This window comes from Macaca fascicularis, chromosome 1 (assembly GCF_037993035.2).
Source record: "Macaca fascicularis isolate 582-1 chromosome 1, T2T-MFA8v1.1".
Classification (NCBI taxonomy): domain Eukaryota; kingdom Metazoa; phylum Chordata; class Mammalia; order Primates; family Cercopithecidae; genus Macaca; species Macaca fascicularis.
In genome coordinates, this window is record NC_088375.1 from 79,985,864 (window position 1) to 79,997,957 (window position 12,094).

Below are 12,094 nucleotides of genomic sequence, written 5' to 3' on the forward strand. Positions count from 1 at the left end.
CTACTCATTTTCTCACCACACAAGCTCAATCCTGTGAGATTTTCCACGGGAAATCATTAGGCACCCACCTTATAGTCCTGGTTTGGTTCCTTCTAACTTCTTTTTGTTTCCTAATCTTAAAAACTTTTTACCTTAAGTTAAATTACATAACTATTTAAGATTTCCTAATCTTAAAAAAATTTTTCTTCAGTTGATAATATGAAAAAGATTGCATTGACATAGTTCAATTCCCAGGACTCTCAGTTCTTTATGAATGAACCAAATGGCTGGTGTTATTGTTTATAAAAGTAACCTGAACTTAATGGAGCTCATATTGAAAAATAACGTTCATATTTTATATTTTTAATTGTATTTTTCCACAAATTTGGAAGTTCCTTGTACATACATGATAAATATGCAAAGTGACCACCGTCTTCATTTCTATAATTGGTTAAACTGCTATTCATAATTGCTATCTATGGTTAAAACACTATTCATAATTGATGTCTATGATTTTCTTTTTCTATAATCCATTTTATATTTTCACCTTTCTCAGTCAGCTCAGTCAGAACTTCAGCTGTTTGGGGTTTCTTTACCTGGTAGAGTGATACAAACCTTCATTCTTTAAGGGCTCACTTGTTGTTCTGCTTTTTCTGCCTTTTTTTTTTTTTTTTTGCTATAGCTTTTCATTAACCTTTACTACTGGGCATAATGGTACTAAAAGGTACCCAGAAGAATTCTCCTTGCCTCTGCTGTGAGCAGTGGCCTATTTCCCTTGGTAAATTGGGACCAGTTCTTTCAGCTAGTAGGATGACCTCTTTTTCTGCCTGTTGGTTCAGTAGCATAAGGATCCTAAAGTCGCCAGGTGACAATCTCGTCTTCCAATTTATTGAAATTATTGTTGTATCCCCTGGTGGAAATGTTTTCTCTCTAGGTACTAAAACTTCCAAACAAACAGAGCTCACAGATAGCAGAAAAAGAAGCAAAGGTTCTGCAAGTGGGTTCTTAAGTGTAATGGTGAATACAAAAAGTACTAACCAAATAGTTAAAACATTAAAAGAGATAAACAGGAGTTTATCAAAGTTTAAAACTTGCTCTGTGTGAGACACCTATGAAGAGACAAGACACCAGCTGTGGGAAAACATTTGCATTTCCTAGATTATTAATGATGTCAAACACTTTTCATTACTTATTGGCCATGTTTTCTTCTTTTGTGAATGCCTGTTATTTTAATTGGGTTTTAATCATTTTATTACTGAGTTATGAGTGATTTATATATTCTAAATGCACATCCTTTGTCAGATATATGTGTTACCAATATATTTCTCAATCTGTGGCTTGTGATTGTGCCCTATTTATTTTTTAAAGTCTGTTTTGACTAGCAAAAGTCTTGAATTAGAGTCTGGACTTACTAAGTTAAAGATGTTGATTAGACATCCAGTTGGAGATGTGGGCTAAGCAGTTGAATGTTAGAGTCTGGAGTTCAGGGTTGAGATCCAGGCTATAGCTGCACTTGAGGGGTTCTCAGAATATAGGTGGATTTTAAAGCCACCAGATTGGATGCTGTCATCTAGGGAATGGGTACAGATAATGAAGAGAAGAGGGACTAGCTCTGCGTTCTAGGACACTCCAACATTAAGAGGTTGAGAGAAGAAGAAAATCCAGCAAAGGGGACTAAAGATGTTGACAAGTAAATAGGAAAATCAAGAAGGTGTGGTGTCTTAGAAGTGAAACCAAGAAAATATTTCCAAGAGGAGAGAGGGATCAGTAGTGACAAATGCTAGTAAAAGGTCAAGTATGGTTGCAACTAAAAACCAACCGTTGGTTTGGATACATGGAGGTCATAGATGGTCTTGACAAGAGCAGTTTTGGTTACTAATGGGGCATAGTATCTAACATGGAGGAAGAAACCAGAAAAGGGCTGGGTGATTTTGAGTGAGAAAATGGAGGTCTCGATTCAATCAAATAATAATTTTAGGGAATAAGGGAATGTGAGAGCTGTATGAACAGAAAATTGGTAAAAACTTTAAGCTTTCAGAAGTTAAGTCATTCTGGTTCATGACAGCTTTGAGGGTGTAGCTATGGGTTTGCTTATCTGGCACAAATGGAGCTGAAGAACTTCAGAGTTGAGGAGTTTAAATACCTGTGAAACCCAGTCTTAGATGGGTTATGCACACAGACATTGATGTTGCCCAAGGGAAAGGCAGGAGGTGATGACAAACAAGCCCTGAACCCGGAAAAGCAAGATATGTTCTAAGAGTGGATGGAGGACTAAAGGACTACGATGCACTATTGAACCACCAGCCAAAATACCCACTAGTCCCTTTTTTTTCCTTCCTATTATCATGATTGAACATGTCAGGAATAAAGCAGCTGTTTAGAATTTTAGGGATTTACCAAAAAGAACAAATGGTCCCTGTCGTGTGGGCTGTGTCATGCCATTCCTCAATGAGTTGAGATAAGTGATTCATGGGTATGAGTCACCCATGACATCTGTCACACTGGATCTCTAAAGACAGTATGGATTTGCATTGAGATGACCTTGCTTTTTAGGGCCCTGGGTGTAGGGGGTGTATGTGTATGTGTGTGTGTGTGTGTGTGTGTGTGTGTGTGTGTGTGTGTGACCACAGAACTAAAAAAATTGAAACTTTCTGATTTAAAATATTTAGAGAAGAAGAAAACATTCCAGATGACACTGAATGCTCAGATCTGACTTTCATTTTTGTCTTGATAAAAAAGAGATATTAATAAAGCCTGATTCCTGAGCCATCCTCTGAACTCTTACTGAGGCCCACAGTGGTGTTTTAAATGGATACATGGTGATGTCTTCACAGTTTAAACCAAAAATACAATACCCTTTGTTTACTTTGCCTTGGCATACATTTTGGTTCCCTAGGTTCAGGAATTTACATCCTATAGAATCCCAAAGAAGTGTCTGGGACCACAGGAAATGTCACATCAAAGAGATAAATGATCAATGTCAGGTGCTTACATAAAAATCTTTATCACATGAAAGTGAAACATGGGCTGCTGGGCTTTGGATGAGGTAGATCAGGGTTTGAGGATCACCTCTGCCACAGATCTGCCTTTAAAACTTAAGCTAAGACTTTACCTACCCTGAAATTCTATATCATCTTTTGTAAAAAATAGAAATAATATTGCTCAATTTAAAGGACTGCCATGATAATAATTAAATGAACAGACTTAAATGAAATTCTCTGACCCAGACTCAGCAAATATTGATTTCTTTCCCTTCCTCTTGTCTTCCCTTCATCAGTAGGAGAGAAGCCTATTTGAGTGTCAAAAACTGCCTCAAACCCAAAAAGACAATTCATTAGAAAATGCCCTGGAAATTATAAACTATATCATTGTGTCATGCTAATTAAAAAGTGCCTAAGCTGCCAGTAGGCCCAGGTTGGGTTCAAGTCTACACTTCACAGTTTATTGGATGTGTGACTGTTGGTAATTAATGCACTTAGCCTCAGTTTTCTCCTCTGTACAATGGGATAACAGCCACTATCTCAGATGGTGGTCAATGAAAAGTTTCAATGAAAGAATGTGTATAATGTGCTCAACAAGGTTTTAATCATGCGGTAGCAGGTACTCAAAAGCCATTAGCTAGAAGATCCACCTTTTAACAGTCTTGGTTATGATCTAATTCTACTCTTTCTCTCAGAAGTAATAGGGAAAGTTAAAGGGAAGGTGGAGGAACAAAACAGTTTTAGAGGCCTTGCTCTTGTCTTGGTAACACAGAAGCCCATTCTAAGCACCTACCACCTTCCCTCCACCTCATCCGGCAATACCACCCCTGGAGAGCACAGATTCCACCGTCACCGTGACAATGAACAGGTGGGTGTGGGGAGGCTTCTGAGAGATGTTCAGACACACACACATGCACACACACCAGTTTGGAAACCCAGGACAAAACACCCCAAAGCCCCTCAAAAATGAAAAGAAAAAAAAAATTAAGTTTAATCCAGCCAATTTTGGTGAAAAATGTCTGAGTTTCAGAACAATTGTAGAAAAAAGCCTGGGAAGCTACAAAGCACCAGGCAGCACCTCCACACCAAGCGGGTGGCCAAGCCCTGGGTATGCTGTGGAGAATCGGGTCTGCAGGTACTCAGCACCAGGGTGCGTGGTGGTGCTTCTCTTCCCTCTCACCCCATAGCTCTGGGATTCGACAGAAGTATAAATTGAAGGGTGAGAGGTCTTCTTGGGTTTTTGGCAGGGATCTTCCAGTTGTGGTTTGTTTAGTTTTTAAAGATAAAAATAGTAGTGATGTATGTGTATAGGGCGTGTATTTGTGTGTAGCGGTAGTAAAAGATGGTGTTGAATCACTTTGAAAGCTTTGCTAAACTAAACATAGTTGACCTTTCCTCTATCCATTCCTAAAACAAAAATGTTCTAATTCAATAATTCTGTCGAGAGGTTTGGACGTAAGTCTTCAGAAAAAGAGTTCAATTCTTTGAGACCTCGATTCATGAGACTCCCCAGGCAGCAGAACCAGTAAAAGAATATCAGCAAAGTCATCTCTATCTCCCCCCAGTTTGTTTAGAAGCAGAAAGTTAAAGTAATCCAGAACTCATCCATGCAGGGCAGGAGCATTCAATCCACAAGAGGCTTGCATGTTACCCATTATGTTACTCATTAATATTTTCCTACTCTCAATACCCTCTTTTCTTTCTTCTTTCCCTGTTTTGCTTTAATCCTCCCTCTGTTTTTGATTCATTTTCTTTCCCCTTTCTCTGCTTCCTATTAGCCTCTATGATATTTGCAGGACTGGTCAGCATAATATTAAGGAAGTTGTTTCTGCCACTGCTCTATTTTAATGCCCTCCCACCAAGGTTCCCTCAGGGGCCCTCCACTGCACCTTCATTGTGATGCTCTTTAGTTGCTGGTGTTTCCCACAGTATAGCAGTGAAGGGGCTCTCTTTGCTGGTGACACACTGTTCTGCCCAGGCTGTTCCCTGCCCCTCTTCCTGCCTCCCTCACCCATGCTCACCTCCATTCTGATGTTCCTGCCTCCCAAGACACCATGGTGGAGAGCAGTGCTTCTCCAACTTAAGCATGCACCAGAATCCTTTGGAAGGCATGTTAAAACTGATTGCTGGACCCCAATCCTCAAGGTTCTATTTCTAAATCTAAGTTAGATCCCAAGAATTTGCTTTTCTAACAAATTCCCAGGTGATATAAAGGTTGCTGGTCCAGGGACCACACTTTGAGAACCACTGGTGGTGAGGAAAGAATGGACATCGGGGCCAACCTCGGCCAACCTTCATTTCTAGTTTAGCTGCTGACCAGCTGAGTGATCCAAACAATTTATTTGCCCCCCTGAGAGGCTTGGTTTTCTCAGTTGTAAAAATATGTTAATAATAACCTTGCAGTACTGTTGTTATATAGGACATTGTCTTTCTAACCTTCTCTGTGAGAATCAGAATTTATTCAATAGGATCAGAAATACTGAGCTCACCTTATCAGCAATCACTAGTTATGCAGGCATTACTGGCCACTAATACCAATGTCATATGGCGACTGCAAATGTGTGGCCTTGGCTCATGTGGAAAACCACTTAAATATACAAACTCTGGATTCTCTCACCTTCCCCTGACACTTAGGTTCCCTATAAATAGATAGTTTAAGTAGATAAGGGGAAAAAGTCACTTTCATCTTCCTGGTTCTCACTCCCCTTCCTCCCTTATTTATGCCTTTCATTCTGGAATCCTGTAGCTAATTCTAAAGGGCATATTTTGTCTTTAGAAGGTACATGCAGGGCTTGCATTCCTGTGCTCAAAAGAGAGTGTGGTCTAATGGGTAGGAAGTGGGTGTGGAAGGAATGGTGGGTTCTATTTAAAGCCTCCCTACTGACTCACGGAGGCATCTAGGGAAATGGCTTAACTTCTCGGGGACTTGGGTTTCCTCTTGTTAAAAGGAGGACAGATAACCCGTTCTTAGCAGGGTGCTTCTGATGACAGAGAAGTTAGTGTTTGAGAAGCACTTGGAGGTGGGGAGCTATCTGATCATATAAATATGGAATCTAGAGATGCACATTCTTTCTCCACCTTCTCACAAGCATTATACAATGATTCTGCCCAGCCAGTTAGGCAGGTCAAGATCCCATCCTGACCTATCTGGAGCTTGCAGATTGGAAACATTTGGGAAAATAAAAAAATTTTAAGCATTCCTGCCAGGCCTACATCTCATCTCCCCTGAGATGTAGGGTAAGGAGAAAGCAGGTGCAGGAGAGTCATGGCCCAGGAGACTGAATATAAGCAGTCTCGGCCTGGCTGTTACCATCTTGAGGTCTTGGGCCAGAGCCTGCCCCACTCTGAGTTTAAAGCTCTGATTATCTCTGACTCTGCTTCCAGCTCGTTAACACCCCAAGGTTCTATAGTCCTGAGTAGTGAAGTCTTTCGGAAGTAAATAGAAAATAGCTCACAGTTCCTACTAAGAGATCACAATTTCACCTGCACTGTCTTTTCCACTTTCCCATGGAGAGGCTCCCATGCACCAGCTATTTACTATTTCAGTTTTTTAATGGAGTTCTTACTTGCCTTGGGCTAGAGACTGAGCTAGAACTGGGAATACAAAAGATAAGACAAGGTCCTGGCCTATTAAAGCACTTACCATTTAGCAAGAGAGACAGCTCCTTGGAGAATGGCAGCACAGAGGAGAGTTAACCCTGACTGAGGGGTTGAAAAGGCCTTCAAAGAATAAAAAGGAAGAAAAAGGAAACTATGGCTTATTGGGAAAATAAATTAAATCACTTATTCACCTATTTTGCCAAGTACAAAGCCAGTTGCTTTACATACATAAATGTATTTATCCTGTGAAAATGCTTAACTGGGAGGCCACTAGGCTGCAGAAACTCCAGCACCTGGGGTCTCTTCCTAAGCAAACCAAATCCCAAACTAATGTAAACAGTGAAACAAAGCTTAAGCTTAACCTATCAGAAACCACCAAGTAGCCTCTAACTAGGGACTTTGCCAGTCAGAAACCACCAACTAATCTCTAACTAGGGACTTTCCATTTTAACCAATCAAATGCCTCCTCTGTCTTTCTTTCACAAACGCCTTATAAAAGTGTCCCCTTCGCACCTCTTCAGTGGAGTGCCAAGCCACTTGTGGTCTAATGCTGCCCAAGTCATGAAATGCTGAATGCTCAAACTCAGTAAAATTTTAATGTGCCTAAGTTCATTTTTTAACAATCCTTACATTAATCTTAAGAGGTGGATATTATTTTCCACAATAGAAAGCTAAGAAAAGTTGGGCATGAAGAAAGTAATACATTCCCTTGTGTCCACAGAGTTAGCACATGATGGGGCAGTGATCAGGCCGAGGTGTACTGGATTCTACAGCATTTTCTCCTCAAGATGTGAAACTTTACCTGGACCCTAAATGATCACGAAGACGTCTCCCATCAGAGAATGGGAAGTTTCTCCAGGTAGAGGGAGCTAAAAGGACAAAATCAGAGAGTCTGGATTACACTAGTGGTCACGATGTAAAGGCAGACACAGGCAGTCTCAGGAGATAAGGTGGGAAGACAGGTAACTCCAAATGTTCTAGATGCTGTTCCAGGCTGCTGTGCTCTAGGGACTGAGGAGCTATGGAAATGGGAACAACTCGACTTGATTTTTGCCCTCTAAAGCTGCTTCTTTAACAACGTTGTAAAGCAGTGGTGCCCAACATTTTTGGCACCAGGGACACGTTTGTGGAAGACAATTTTTCCACAGACCAGGTTAGGGGGATGAATGAAGTGCATTACATTTATTGTGCACTTTATTTCTATTATTATTACATTGTAATATATAATGAAATAATTTTACAACTCACCATAATGTATAATCAGTGGGAGCCTTGAGCTTGTTTTTCTGCATTAGATGATCCGATCTGGGGGTGATGGGAGACAGTGACAGATCCTCAGTCATTAGATTCTCATAAGGAGCACACAAACCAGATCCCTTCCATGCACAGTTCACAGTAGGGTCCACGCTTCTATTAGAATCCAATGCCAACACTGATCTGACAGGAGGTGGAGCTCAGGTGGTAATGCCAGCAATGAGGAGCAGCTGCACATACAGATGAAACTTTGCTTGACTGCCCACCTCTCACCTCCTACTGTGAGGCCTGGTTCCTAACAGGCCATCGACTGACACTGGTCCATGGTCCCAGGATTGGAGACCCCTAGTGTAAAGGATGAATTAGAAAAGAGTTTGACTGTGTTCATTCATTTACTCATTTGCAGGCACTGATGAAATGATACTGGGGAAAGGAGACCAGTGAAAAGATGACAGCAGTAGCCCAGAAGAGAGATGACGAGGACATGAGCCAAGCTCTTGCTTCCCTATCTTTGACATTTCATTACATGGAGAAGACCTAGGAAAGCCCAGAGGGCATGTGCTTGGAATTCTAAGAGCTATCAGGAAGCCTAAAGTGACCCTCGAGCCAAGATCCTTGGGGCTACATAATGTACTAGACCAAGCCCTGAAGGTTTGTACATTTTTATGAGAATGCTTCAGAAACAGACCTGGTCCTCAAAGCTTCAAGGCCCAGTGGGGTTCTAATCTCCTTTGGGAAGGAACTAGGGAAGCTTGATTCAAATGTCTCTGGACCCTCCTGAATATATATCCTCTTAACGGAAGAAAGAGTTGTTCTTGCCTAAGCAGGCCTCTAATGCTAGTTAGAAAAAGAGCAGGGTTCTAAGACTTCAACTGCTTGCCTGAAAGGGGAAGAGAATCAGCTGACTCATATACTGGTCCTTTTAGACTGCATGGTTTGAATGATGATGCTCAGGAGAGTTTCCAGCACAACAGACCTCAGGGAAGGCAGGGCTTGAATTCAGGTAGCCCACTGTGGAGTCAGGAAAGCTGTAGGGACAAACTGGAAGTTGGTGACAAAGAGGTGTTTTCACTGGGGTGTAGATCAACACAGGGCCATCCTACAGCCCCAAGGAGTCCAAATGGAGGCCAAGAGGATGTGAAAAGAGTGAGATGGTACACCCGCTTGCTAGAGCTGCACTGACTTTTAGAGTTGCACTGAATCTAAAAGTGATCAGAAAATGGACATGATGGTGTTTCCTGTTCATTTTGAGACCCAAGTAACTGACCTCATCTTCACCTCTATCAAAGAACTCACTTCTCAACTTGACTCTCACCCAGTACCTATTCTTCCTCCCATTACTTAGATGGGCAACAGGGTTAATGCACAGCTCACTAAGAGTTAGATAACCTAGAAGAGTCAGAAGAGTTCTGGTTCCTTCTCTGCCACTTACTAGATCTCTGGCTTAGCCTCATTTGCTTTGTCTTTTTATTACAAAAACAAAGAAACCATAAAATGATGGGTTTAGAAGAACAGACTTCCCTTTAAGGTCTCTTCCAGTTATAACAATCTCTTATTTGTTTCATTCTCCAAGCCTCCCACTCCTTACTGCACTTATTTTAATCTTTTTTTTTTCTCCTTTCTCTGTGTTTTCTTGCTTATGAAATGAGTGTGTGTGAGTAATGTTCATACGCTGATGAACACAGTTGGGTCTTTGTCGTCTGTGATAATGAGAAATGGATCATGTGGATAACTCCAAACTGAAAACACTGTTCAAGCATGTGACTGAGGAACATTCCAGTCTGACTAACAGTCTAATGTTTAGTTAGGGCTGCACTCACTGAGTATCCATTATCTAGTTAGCAGGACGGGCAGAGAGAAGTTAACTGGGTTAACTGGACTAACTTGTGAAGAATAGGGACTGAGGCTGGGATGTGCACATTGGCCGAGTCTCCTCCACTGAGCAATGGCTTGTTTGTAAATTAGACTATGCTTGGTTTGTGGGATTCATACTACAATGGCCAGTGTTTAGGACATGCCCAGGGATGGGGTGGAGGCTGCAGTAAGAAAAGATAATTGCTAGAGATTTTAGGAGACTGAGGGTCTCAGAACCAAGAAGGGTCACAGTACCTTGGGTCAAGAGTGGCTCAGCCAGCAGTGACGAGGGCAAGGCCCCTCCTCTGGACTCTGCTGTCACCTTGATTCACCCTACAGGTGGCTCTGCACTAAGGAAACCCCCTTGGACATTTACCACATGGAATTAGGGGAGCCACTGTGTGCCCATATGCAGCTCTGATTCTGCTGCCTGGCCAGGTCAGCTCTTCTGGAATGAAAATGGGGAAGAGGATGTTTCAAGGCTATTTGTGACGATTGTCCTAGGACTCATGTCCTGCTCTGCTCCCTGGTCACTCCACTAGTGACCTGGTCTCTAACAAGCCCCTCATCCTCAATTACCCCTTATCAGTTGGTGGAGACATGTGGCATGGGTGTCTCAGGTGAGTTTAAATGTCAATTTGAGCTGAGTCAAGATATTATACAAAGCTTGCCGGAGGCCAAGGTTGGCTGATCACTTGAGATCAGGAGAGTTCGAGATCAGCCTGGCCAACATGGTAAAACCCCATCTCTACTAAAAATACAAAAATTAGCCAGGCATGGTGGGGGACACCTGTATTCCAGCTACTCAAGAGGCTGAAGCCAGAGAATCACTTGAACCTGGGAGGCGAAGGTTGCAGTGAGCCTAGATCGTGCCATTGCACTCCAGCCTGGGCGACAGAGAGAGACTTCGTCTCAGAAATATATATATATATATATATATACATGTATATAAAATACAAAGCTTATTCTGTTCAAAACTGGTTGAACATTATAAGACTACAGGTCACGCAATTCTGCATGTTTTATTTTATGATAATATTTTATTTTTATTTTTGGTAGTGGAGGGATCTCACTATTTTGCCCAGGCTGGTCTTGAACTCCTGGCCTCAAGCAATCCTCCCACATTAGCTTCCCAAAATGCTGAGATTATAGGCATGAGCCACCACTCCTGGCCTACACAAACTTTGATTTCTCTTTTATTGTAAAGATAACATGATCACCATGTATTTGGAAAACATAGTAGAAGTATACAAAAGAAAATGTAGACTTGCTATGCTGTAACACCCAGAGATAAGCACTATTAATGCTTTGGCTTATTATTTGTATTGTCTTTCTAATAAACAGATAAATAGGTGGTAGGTAGGCAGATAGATAGATAGATAGATAGATAGATAGATAGATAGATAAACATAGATGTCATTGTATATAGTTTCATATTTTACATTTTCTAACAATTTTGTAAGTATGTTCTTGTCATTTAGTTTTTTTAACGTTATATGTTAATGTCTCCATTATAATTTAATTATATCCATGTACAATAATTTATTAAACACTTCTTTATTATTGAGAGAGTGTTTCTAACTCTTCGCTTATCTTATATAATGTAGCAATGAAAACCCTCTTGCATGAATAGTTCTTTGAACTGCTGAGTTTTCCCTCAGGAAGGATCAGGATAAAGGTATACAAAGATTTTTAGGGCTCTTAAATAAATTGTCAAATAGTTTTCTAGATAAGTGGCAACAATTTATACTTCTACTGGCTGTCACAACAGTAAGAACTGTCATGTTTTGTTTTATTTTACTTACTTATTTAGTTTCGAGACAGTCGCACTGTGTCACTCAGGCTGGAGTACAGTGGAGCAATCACGGCTCACTGCAGCCTCTACCCCTTGGGCTCAAGCCATACTCCCACCTCTGCCTCCCAAGAGGCTGGGACTACAGGTGCTTGCCAACATGCCCAGCTAATTTTTGTATTTTTCATAGAGACAGGGTTTCGCCATGTTGCCCCGGCTGGCCTCCAACTCCTTAGTTCAAGTGATCCACCCACCTCGGCCTCCCAAAGTGCTGGCATTACAGGAGTGAGCCACTGCACCTGTCCAAAACCTGTCATGTTTTATAATGTTTGGAACTTTATATATGCAAAAAAAAAAAGTGATAACAAAATGTTATTGAAATTTTCTTCAGTTTATTTTGTGTGATTGAAAATGTTGTATATGTTTATAGAATGCTCTATTTATAATCTTTGTCCATTTTTCTTTCCTAGTGAAATATTCTTATTTATTTTTATGAGCTATTCATATGAGAGAGAGAGATATATACATGCATATGTATATAAATCCTTTGCTATCTATGCTGCAAATTTTTTTCTACACGTTTTCTGTCTTTTAATTTTGCTGATGATTTGCTGATGATTTCAATATTAAAAAG